Source organism: Thamnophis sirtalis, unplaced genomic scaffold (genome assembly GCF_051295495.1).
Source record: "Thamnophis sirtalis isolate CommonGarterSnake01/CBP01778 unplaced genomic scaffold, rThaSir2_p1.2 scaffold_14, whole genome shotgun sequence".
Taxonomy (NCBI): domain Eukaryota; kingdom Metazoa; phylum Chordata; class Lepidosauria; order Squamata; family Natricidae; genus Thamnophis; species Thamnophis sirtalis.
In genome coordinates this window covers 12,228,046-12,238,263 of record NW_028261394.1, presented here as the reverse complement: position 1 = coordinate 12,238,263, position 10,218 = coordinate 12,228,046, and positions in this window count along the sequence as shown.

The following is a 10,218-nucleotide window of genomic DNA, read 5'->3' as shown; positions in this document are numbered from 1 at the left end:
CTTTTTCTCTCTTTTTTCTCTCTTTTTCTCCTCTTCTCTCTGTCTCTCTCTCCTTTCTCTTTTTCTTTCTTTCACTCTCTCTTCTCTCTATCTGTTTCTTTCACTCTCTCTCTCTCTCTCTCTTCTCTGCCTCCTCCCCCCTCTCTTTTTCTCTCTCTCTCTTTTCTGCATTTTTTGTGCTTCTTGCTCTCTCCTGCTCCCTTCTGCCTTACATCACTGAGAGCATTATCCGTTACAGCCTTTTCTTCTAGCTGTCTTCAGAAAAGCTTTTGGCAAGAAGGAGAAGGCTTGGGCAGAGGGAAACGGTGAAAGAAGATGATCCCAGCTAGACAGCTGCTCTTTTAATTTTTTCTTTTGTCAATACCCACCACGAGCTGATGTTGTTTTAAGGGCTGGATAATTTGGGCCCCTGGCTTATGTGGAGCTGGCAGGAGTGTCTTCCAGCATTCCTAGCATGTCTTTGTGGCATTCTTTCCACCAACAATGAATATATAACATCCCAAAACAGAGCATTCCTCACATGTTATCATATCTGAGCCCAAAACGGAACTATGGATCATCCTTCTTCTCCATAAACATGCCAATACAATAGTTTCCGGGTGTGTATCATACTTTTTTTTTTCACATGGATGTTTTTCTCGTTCAGAGAATGGCAGAACCTAATCTCCAGAATCTGCTTTTGATAAGTTGACTTCGCCCTGAGTGATCAAGCTGTACATTTTGGCAATGCTTTGATAGGGGCGGGATGGCACCTTGTGGGAGGGAGAAAGGAAGGATTTCGGTACATAATAAACCTAGAAGACGACCTAACCTTGATTCTTTTTGCTTTTTTCCCCAAAAAAATGAAGCTACCAAAATGAGGGGAGGTTCAAGTGACTTTCAGTCTCTTTCTTCTTCTTCTTCTTCTTCTTCTTCTTCTTCTTCTTCTTCTTCTTCTTCTTCTTCTTCTTCTTCTTCTTCTTCTGTATGTATGTATGTATGTATGTATGTATGTATGTATGTATGTATGTATGTATGTATGTATGTATTTAGTGTCACAACCCCTGGTATGCCCAAATATGGGAGGAAGCAGACTGCTTCCATTCTCTGTTTATTTATTTATCAGCACAAATACAACATATATGTGTGTGTGTGTGTGTGTGTGTGTGTGTGTGTGTGTGTGTGTGTACACATAAGGATAACACTGGAACGCCTCAAGCAATTTCAACCAAACTTGGTACACAGATGACTTACTCTCTGGAAACAAATACTCTGGGGGTAAGACATCCCTAACATCCCTTGGGTTGTGTCTGTGTGTGTTCCACCATAACTCTGGAATGCCTGGGCCGCAGAAACGAAAAGGAATGAATTATACCTAAAGTGCCAAGTCACAGTACTTTTGACAGCGATAGTGTGCATTTTGGATTCAAGTTCGTTTGTGTGCGTGTGTGTGTGTTCCAGAATAACTCTGGAACACCTGGGCCACTGAAATGAAAAGGAATCAATTATATCTTTAGTGAATTACTTTGACTTGACGCTACAGATATAATTCATTCCTTTTCTGGTCTAATACAGGATTAGGATAAATAAATACTTGGGCAACGGCGGGTTATCATAAATGGCTCTTGTGATCTGCTGTCACCAGAGCAAGGGATGGGAGGTGGGGGGGATGATTTTGTTATTTTATGCTATATTAATTTATTTGAGTCCTTTTGTTGTTTTTTATTGTTGTAAATGTGGTTTTATATTCTGTAAGCTGCCTCAAGTCGCCATAGGCGAATAGGCGGCAATATAAATTCAATAAATAAATAAAATAAACAAACAAATCAGAATAAAACCAATGTTTCTCCGTTCAGCAACTCCTCCATCCAAGAAATGTTTGGATTCCTCCTGCTTGCCCCAAAGGTGCTTTTTGAAAAGGCCGCTGGACTTTGTTCTTCCTTGAAGATGTTTAGCTTCTCATCTTTCTCATCTGAGAACTGAAGAAGCTTCATGGATGAGAAGCGAAATGCCTTCAAGGAAAAACAAAGTCCGGCGGCCTTTTCCAAAACCGCCTTTGGGAGAACCGTGACCTACATGATAGAGAATCTCCACAGGCATTCCTCCCACTTGCTTATCCCAAATTCTTTAGTACAAGTCTCGCTTTAGAAATCTGGAATTGGCCAAATAATAACTATAAATTAACTATAACTATAAAAAAAACTATAAATTATAGTTTTACTCACATCCTGGTTGCCGGGGTGTAAAATGATGTGCTTCCTTCCAGAGATTTGGGACATTTCTTCCTCCTCTGCCAACAAACAATAACCCTGCAGATCTAAATTCCCACCAGTTCTGTCAGAGGTGAATTAATGTGGCTGGTGGCAGCTGTTGTTTAATTAAGAAGCAGCCCTTTGAAATCATCCATCAAGAGTCTGGACAGCCTGGAGAAGGCATTTGAGTCAGCAGCCTTCCTTTCATGCTGAAATATATTCAAATTATTGTAACAATTTCTCAATTGGTATCTCTATCGATCATCTCTCTCCCCCCCTCCCTCCCTCCCTTCCTCCGTCCATCCAACGATCCATCCATCCATCCATCTATCTATATCTACACACACATACATATACAAACATATATATATACTGTGTATATGTGTGTATATACACACACATACAGTACACAGTATACACACATACACAGTATACACACACACACACACACACACACTGGTATATATAAATACACACACACATATATATAGTCTATATCTCTCTGCCTATCACCTATCCCCTTTCTACACTCTATGTCTGTCTGTCTGTCTTTCTGTCATCTATCTGTGCCAATATCCATCTATCTGTCTACCTATCTGCCTATCATATATAACTGTCTGCCTCTCTGTCATCTATGTATATCTATTTCCATCTGTTTCTCCTCTGTGTGTATATTATCTCTGTCTCAATCATATATCTCTGTCTCTCTTTCTACACTCTATGTCTATCTTTATCTTATCTGAGTCCCCCTTCGGGGGGAAAGGGCGGCATACAAATGAAATAAACATTCAAACATTCTTTATATTATCTATCTATCTATCTATCTATCTATCTATCTATCTATTCTATCATCTCCCTCTCCCTAACTAATATGACTACCTATCTCCCCAAACATGACCTGGGTGACATACAACCAGCAATTAAAACAATTATCACAGCTGTTTAAAAAAAAGAAAAATAGAAATAAAAGGAAGCTTGGAGGAGAAGAACATTCATTTCAGCACAATGTAACCAAGACACAGGGTGCTCCCACAGAACCTTTGGGGCCATGATGCCATCAAGGTAGGATTTTACAACCCACCCCCCCAACGAATAAGCCCCTAGGACTAGTCAGAATAGGACTGGGTGTTACCATTTTAACTAAGGGCATAAGAGATGAACGTTTGAGTTTGTGATTTATATTGTGTTAAGCATCCTTCGTTTAAAATACAATAGTGATTTGTAGTTTCTATACTATCACAAGTTGCTACTGTAATGGCATGTTCAGAAACTGTAAACACCATGAAGCTTTAGACAACGTGTTTATTTACTTAATATTTTTAGTTTACTCTTTTATTCTTTTTACATACATCAGGAGTATCCTTCCTCCCTTCCCTCCCTCCTTCCTTGATAGACAGGCAGATGATAGATAGATAGATAGATAGATAGATAGATAGATAGATAGATAGATAGATAGATAGATAGATAGATAGATAGATAGAACTGAGAGAGAGAAAGAGAAAGAGGCAAAAGTAGGACGGCAGATGTAAAAGAGAGACCAAAACACAGAGATTAAAGTTAGCATCACCTTCTCTTGCCGAGGGAAAGATATCTTTTTCGCTCATTTCCCTGATCTCTACCTTCCCGTCTTCGATGGAGACCTCAAGGCGAGAATTGCTAACCCAGGAAGATCAATTTAGCTTCTCTCCCTTCTCCTCCAACGGGAAATTCTTTCCTGAAATCCCGATGCCTGTTTGATCATATTTCCCTTCGTATTCTCAATGCCAACGGGGGCTGCCATGTTCCAGCGGAAGCCTTAGAGCTGAAAAGCTCAGGGGGGTTGAATTATTCAAGGAGGCCAAACTCAAAGCATGTGGAATCTCTCTCTCCCCCCCCCCGCCTTCTCTCTTTCTGTCTCTCTCTCTTTGTTTCGATTTCTCTGTTTCTCTCCCTGTTTCTCTGTGTGTGTCTCTCTCTTTTTCTGTCTCTCTGTCTCACTCTCTTTGTCTGTTTCTCTCTCTTTCTGTCTCTCTCTGTCTGTTTCTCTGTCTCTCCCTGTCTTTGTATGTGTCTCTCTCTTTTTCTGTGTCTCTCTCTTTCTCTCTCTGTCTCGCTCTCTTTGTCTGTTTCTCTTTCTCTCAGTCTCTCTCTCTCTGTGTGTGTATCTCTCTCTTTTTCTGTCTCTGTCTGTTTCTCTCTGTCTCTCTCTCGTCCTGTTTGAGTGTGTGTGTCTCTCTCTTTTTCTGTTTCTCTCTGTCTCTCTGTGTGAGTGTGTCTCTCTTTTTCTGTCTGTCTGTCTCTCTCTTTGTCTCTTCTCTGTCTCTCCCTCTTTCTCTCTGTCTCTCTCTTTATCTGTCTGATTCTCTCTGTGTGTCTGTCTCTCTGTCTGTTTTTCTCTTGCTCTCTCACTCTCTCTGTCTCTCTGTGTAGTGTATGTCTCTCTCTTTGTCTGTCTGTTTCTCTCTGTTTCTCTGTTTGAGTATGTGCGTGTCTCTTTTTCTGTCTGTCTGTCTGTCTCTCTCTCTCACTCTCTCTCACTCTCTCTGTCTCTCTGTGTGAGTGTGTATCTCTCTCTTTGTCTGTTTCTGTTTCTCTGTTTGAGTATGTGTGTCTCTTTTTCTGTCTGTCTGTCTGTCTGTCTGTGTCTCTCACTCTCTCTGTCTCTGTGTGAGTGTGTATCTCTCTTTGTCTGTCTGTTTCTGTTTCTCTGTTTGAGTATGTGTGTGTCTCTTTTTCTGTCTGTCTGTCTGTCTCTCTCTCTGTCTCTCACATTTTCTGTCTCTGTCTCTCTGTTTTTCTGTCTGTCTGTCTGTCTGTCTCTGTCTCTCTCTCTCTTTTTGTGTGTTTGTGTGTGTGTTGTGGGGACATTGCCTAAGCAATTTTTTACCTTGCAGAATTTGAAGTCACTGGGAGGACTATGAGAAGAAGAAGCAGGCATCCCTTGAATATGTGTGCCTGTGTCGGTGTGTCTGTGTTAAATTAAGAATTGCTACGAGAGAAATGGTTTGACTGGAAATGGTGCTTTAATCTGGGTTGTTGTTTTTTTTTGTCCTTCTGCATCAAGAGACGGACAGCATCCAGATCACAAAAAAGGTGATAATGCTGCTTTTATACATCACTAGTGAGGCCACACTTGGAATACAGCCTCAAGTTCTCGTCCCCACCATACCAAAAAAAAAAAAAAAGATATGGAGACCCTAGAAAGAGCGCAGAGAAAAGCAACGGAGATGATAAGGGGTCTGGGGGCTAAACCATATGATGAGGTGTTGAGGGTAGGTCTAGCCTAAAAAGGGAGAGGGGGTAGGGGGGTTATGCTAACAGTCTTCCAGTACTTATACAATAATACAATAGCAGAGTTAGAAGGGACCCTGGAGGTCTTCTAATCCAACCCCCTGCCTAGGCAGGAAACTTTATACCGTTTCAGACAAATGGCTATCCAGCATCTTAAAGACTTCCAGTGTTGGGGCATTCACAACTTCTGGAGGCAACTTCTTTTCCACTGATTAATTGTTTTCACAGTCAGGAAATTTCTCCTCAGTTCTAAGTTGCTTCTCTCCTTGTTTAGTTTCCACCCATTGCTTCTTGTTTTGCCCTCAGGTGCTTTGGAGAATAGTTTGACTCCCTCTTCTTTGTGGCAACCCCTGAGATATTGGAACACTGCTATTATGTCTCCCCTAGTCCTTCTTTTCATTAAACTAGACATACTCAGTACCTGCAACCCTTCTTGAGAGGCTGTGACAGAGAAGAGGGGATTGACTTGTTTTCCAAAGCATCTGAGATCAGGATGAGAAGTAATGGGTGGGAGCTGGTTAAAGAGAGATCCCACCTAGAAGAGAAATTTTCTGACAGCAAGTGACACGCTCACGTCATCCCTTTTTACGACCTTCTGACAAGCAAAATCAATGGGGTAACCAGCTTCGCTTAACAACCATGTTACTCACTTATGCGATTTGCTTTAACCACTGTGGCGAGAAAGATTGTAAAATGGGGCAACGGGCCCAATTCACTCAATGGCAAAGGAAACTTGGGGCTCATTTCTGGTCGTAAGTCAAGGACGACCTGCATTATTACGAATGTCCGGTGGTTTTGCACCAACACTGAGCGCTTCTGCACCCAAGACGAATTCCTTGCGCGTCTAATCGCCTCTGGGCCAAAGAAAGTATTCCATTCAGTTTTATCAGGGTGGGGATTCAGTGCTTTTCCTTGTTGTTCCCAATCCCCAGCTGTAGGATGGAGCATTGTCATAAGAATAGGTCCTCCTTCGGTAAGCTGCGAGGTTAGGGACACCGGTGTGAAGGGTGGGCCCAGTTTGTGTCCTGCTGCAGTGAAAATAAATTGTGCCATGCAGATGTCTTTCACTGACAGTGTCCTTGCATTTTGGCTCCAGATACCAGACTGCAGATTTCATTTTTTTTTCCATATTACAGAGTGCTGCAGTGTTGGGGGGGAGGGAGGGGGGAGGAACAGCCCAGCTGGGTTTTGACCCAGTTTTAAATCGACTATCCCAGCCCAGCCATTCTTCTGGGACCATCGGAGGAGCAGGGGTGGATGCAACTTGGCTTTCCCCCGCAACCCTTTCTGTGTGCATCCCCCACCGGAAGAATATATTTTAAAATACTTTAGTATTGAAAGTATTTAAAATGCTTCATAATAATACTTTATAATGCCACCTTATAATGCCTTGGTAAGGCCACCCTTGGAATACTACATTCAGTTTTAGTCGCCACGATGTAAAAAAGATGTGGAGACTCTAGAAAGAGTGCAGAGAAGAGCAACAAAGATCATTAGGGGACTGGAGGCTAAAACAAGAACGGTTGCAGGAACTGGGTATGTCTAGTTTAATGAAAAGAAGGACTAGGGGAGACATGAAAGCAGTCTTCCAATATCTCAGGGGTTGCCACAAAGAAGAGGGAGTCAAACTATTCTCCAAAGCACCTGAGGGGAGGACAAGAAGCAATGGGTGGAAACTAATCAAGGAGAGAAGCAACTTAAAACTGAGGAGAAAGTTCCTGAAAGTTAGAATAATTAATCAGTGGAACATCTTGCCTCCAGAATTTGTGAATGCCCCAACACTGGAAGTCTTTAAGAAGATGTTGGATATCAATTTGTCTGAAATGGTGTAGGGTTTCTTGCCTAGGCAGGGGGTTGGATTAGAAGACCTCCAAGGTCCCTTCCAACTCTGCTATTGTATTGTATTGTATTGTATAAAATTGTCTACATACGTTATGCAAAAATCTGACACTTGCTTCATACCAGAGCAATTTCGGAGATAGGCTTTACATGCAAACATTCTGCATTTCTGAACTAATCATCTGCATCAAATTTGAGAATGCTTGTGAGCAGAGGTGGGTTCCTACCAGTTCCTACCAGTTCGGATGAGTAGGTAGTAATTCAGCCGAACACATGCCCGAACCGGTTCTATGCTTGGTGTCGCCATCTTGATTTTTTTGTTCTGCACATGTGCAGAACAATCTTCATTGGAAAAATGTCATTTTAATGTTGTTGCATGCGCAGATCTTTTTTAGGTGCAAATTTTGCAGGCTCAACCGGTCGTAATACCAGCAGAAACACACCCCTGCTTGTGAGCCTTCCTTGATAGCTAACAATTCCTTGATTACCTACAAATGTTGACTCGCATCGTTGAGATCCAGTCTGGCCTAGTGGTTAAGGCACCAGTTAAGGTGGGAGGCTGTGAGTTCAGGTCCTGCCTTAGCCAGGAAAGCCAGCTGGGTGACTTTGGGCCAGTCTCTCTCTCCCTCAGCTCAACCCACCTCACAGGGTTATCGTTGTAGGGAAAATAGGAGAAGGAAGATGCATTAGATACGATTGCTACCTTGAGTTATTTGTAAAAAAATAATAATAACGGCGGGATACAAGTAAATATAAATACATGTTACTCCTTCGTTACTCTCTCTGTATTTGTTCTGGGACACTTTGTAAGAAGGGCTCCTTCTGAATTCATTTCCAGTAAGGAGGGAGGGGTATCAACAGGCAGCTTTGCCAACACAAAACCATGGTTTTTTTTTAAAGTAGGGTGGTTGTCGAATAACCACAATATGATTGGATTGTGTAAAGTTGCAAGTCATGTCTTTTTACTACTGTTTCAATTTATTGCAATGCTTTATCTTGTGAGTTCTCCTAGGGAGAAGCAGCAGATAGGATGGGTGGATGAATGGATGATGGGTGGGTGGGTGGGTGGGGTGGATAGATAGATGATTGATGATAGATAGATAGGTAGGTAGGTAGGTAGGTAGGTAGGTAGGTAGGTAGGTAGGTAGGTAGGTAGATAGATAGATAGATAGATAGATAGATAGATAGATAGATAGATAGATAGATAGATAGATAGATAGATAGATAGATATACTAGATAGGTAGGTAGATAAGTAGGTAGGTAGGTGGGTAGATAAATCTATTTAGCATATAGAATATCATACATGGACTAGGAATATATACTAACATTTCATCTAGATTAGTAGAACATAATAAAATATAGATGTTAAAAATATGTTCAAATACCAATGTCTAGGACATCTTTGAATTATACATACATGAGATAATGGATGGATGGATGGATGGATGGATGGATGGATGGATGGATGGATGGATGGATGGATGGATGGATAGATAGATAGATAGATAGATAGATAGATAGATAGATAGATAGATAGATAGATAGATAGATAGATAGATGATAGGTAGGTAGGTAGGTAGGTAGGCAGGCAGGCAGGCAGGCAGGCAGGCAGGCAGGCAGGCAGACAGACATAGATGAGAGAGAGGGGGGGATGGATGGATGGGTGGATGGATGGATAGATGGATAGATAGATGATAGATAGATAGATAGATAGATAGATAGATAGATAGATAGATAGATAGATATGATAGGTAGGCAGGTAGGCAGACAGACAGATAGATGAGAGAGACAGAGATAGGAATGGATGGATGGATGGATGGATGGATGTATGGATGAGAGGGAGGGAGGGAAGGAGAGCAGGAGAGATAGTAGATGCATAGAAGGAGAAGTGGGTTAAATTATGGCAGCCCCAAATCAAAAGTAACTCACAAAACCTTGTGCCTTTAATAAAATGTGTCAGTCTGAAGCAGTGCCACCCAACTGGATGCTCACACCAGCCAAGTCTGTATTGTCAACGTTGACTTACAGCTGTTGTCCCAAATTTCCGCCTGGCACATCTTCAGCTCTTTTTGGGGAAACTTCCCATGCCAAGTCACTGGCGTTTGGCTTTCAAAACAAAACAACAAAGGAAACCTCTATTCAATCCGGTCTACCACTGTTCCTATTGGGCCGTGCAGACAATAACCAAGGCAGGCTGGGAGTCATGGGGCTTGTCATCTTGCCCGTCTGAAGATCGTCAGGCTGGGGGGGGGGGCTGGGAAGCTGCAGTAGGCCTTAACAGACATGGAGGAAGCGCTTGAACAACAACCAAAACAGGGAGCACAGCTTGGTGTTTCATCACTTCAATTCAGAGGATAATTAGAACTGCAGATAAAACAATGGCTACATACCAACCTGCCTTCCATTGAGGACCTGGACACTGCACCAGTCAAAAAGAGGGCTGTGAAAATATCTACAGACCCTTCGCATAAATTGTTTCAACTTCTACCCTCAAAATGACGCTATAGGGCACTGCACACCAGAACAACTAGACATAAGGACCGGTTTTTCCCGAATGCCATCACTCTGCTAAACAAATAATTCCCGCAACACTGTCAAAATATTTACTAAGGTTGCATTACTATTAATATTAGCCTTCTCATCGTTCCTGTCATCCATCTCCTCCCACTTGTGACTGTATGACTGTAACTTTGTTGTTTGTATCCTTACAATTTATATTGATTGTTTCCTAGTATGATTTGATTGCTTATTTGTACCCTCTGATTATCATTAAGTATTGTACTTTATGATTGGTGACGAATGTATCTTTTGTACATTGAGAGCATATGGATTAAGACAAATTCCTTGTGTGTCCAATCACACTTAGCCAATAACGAA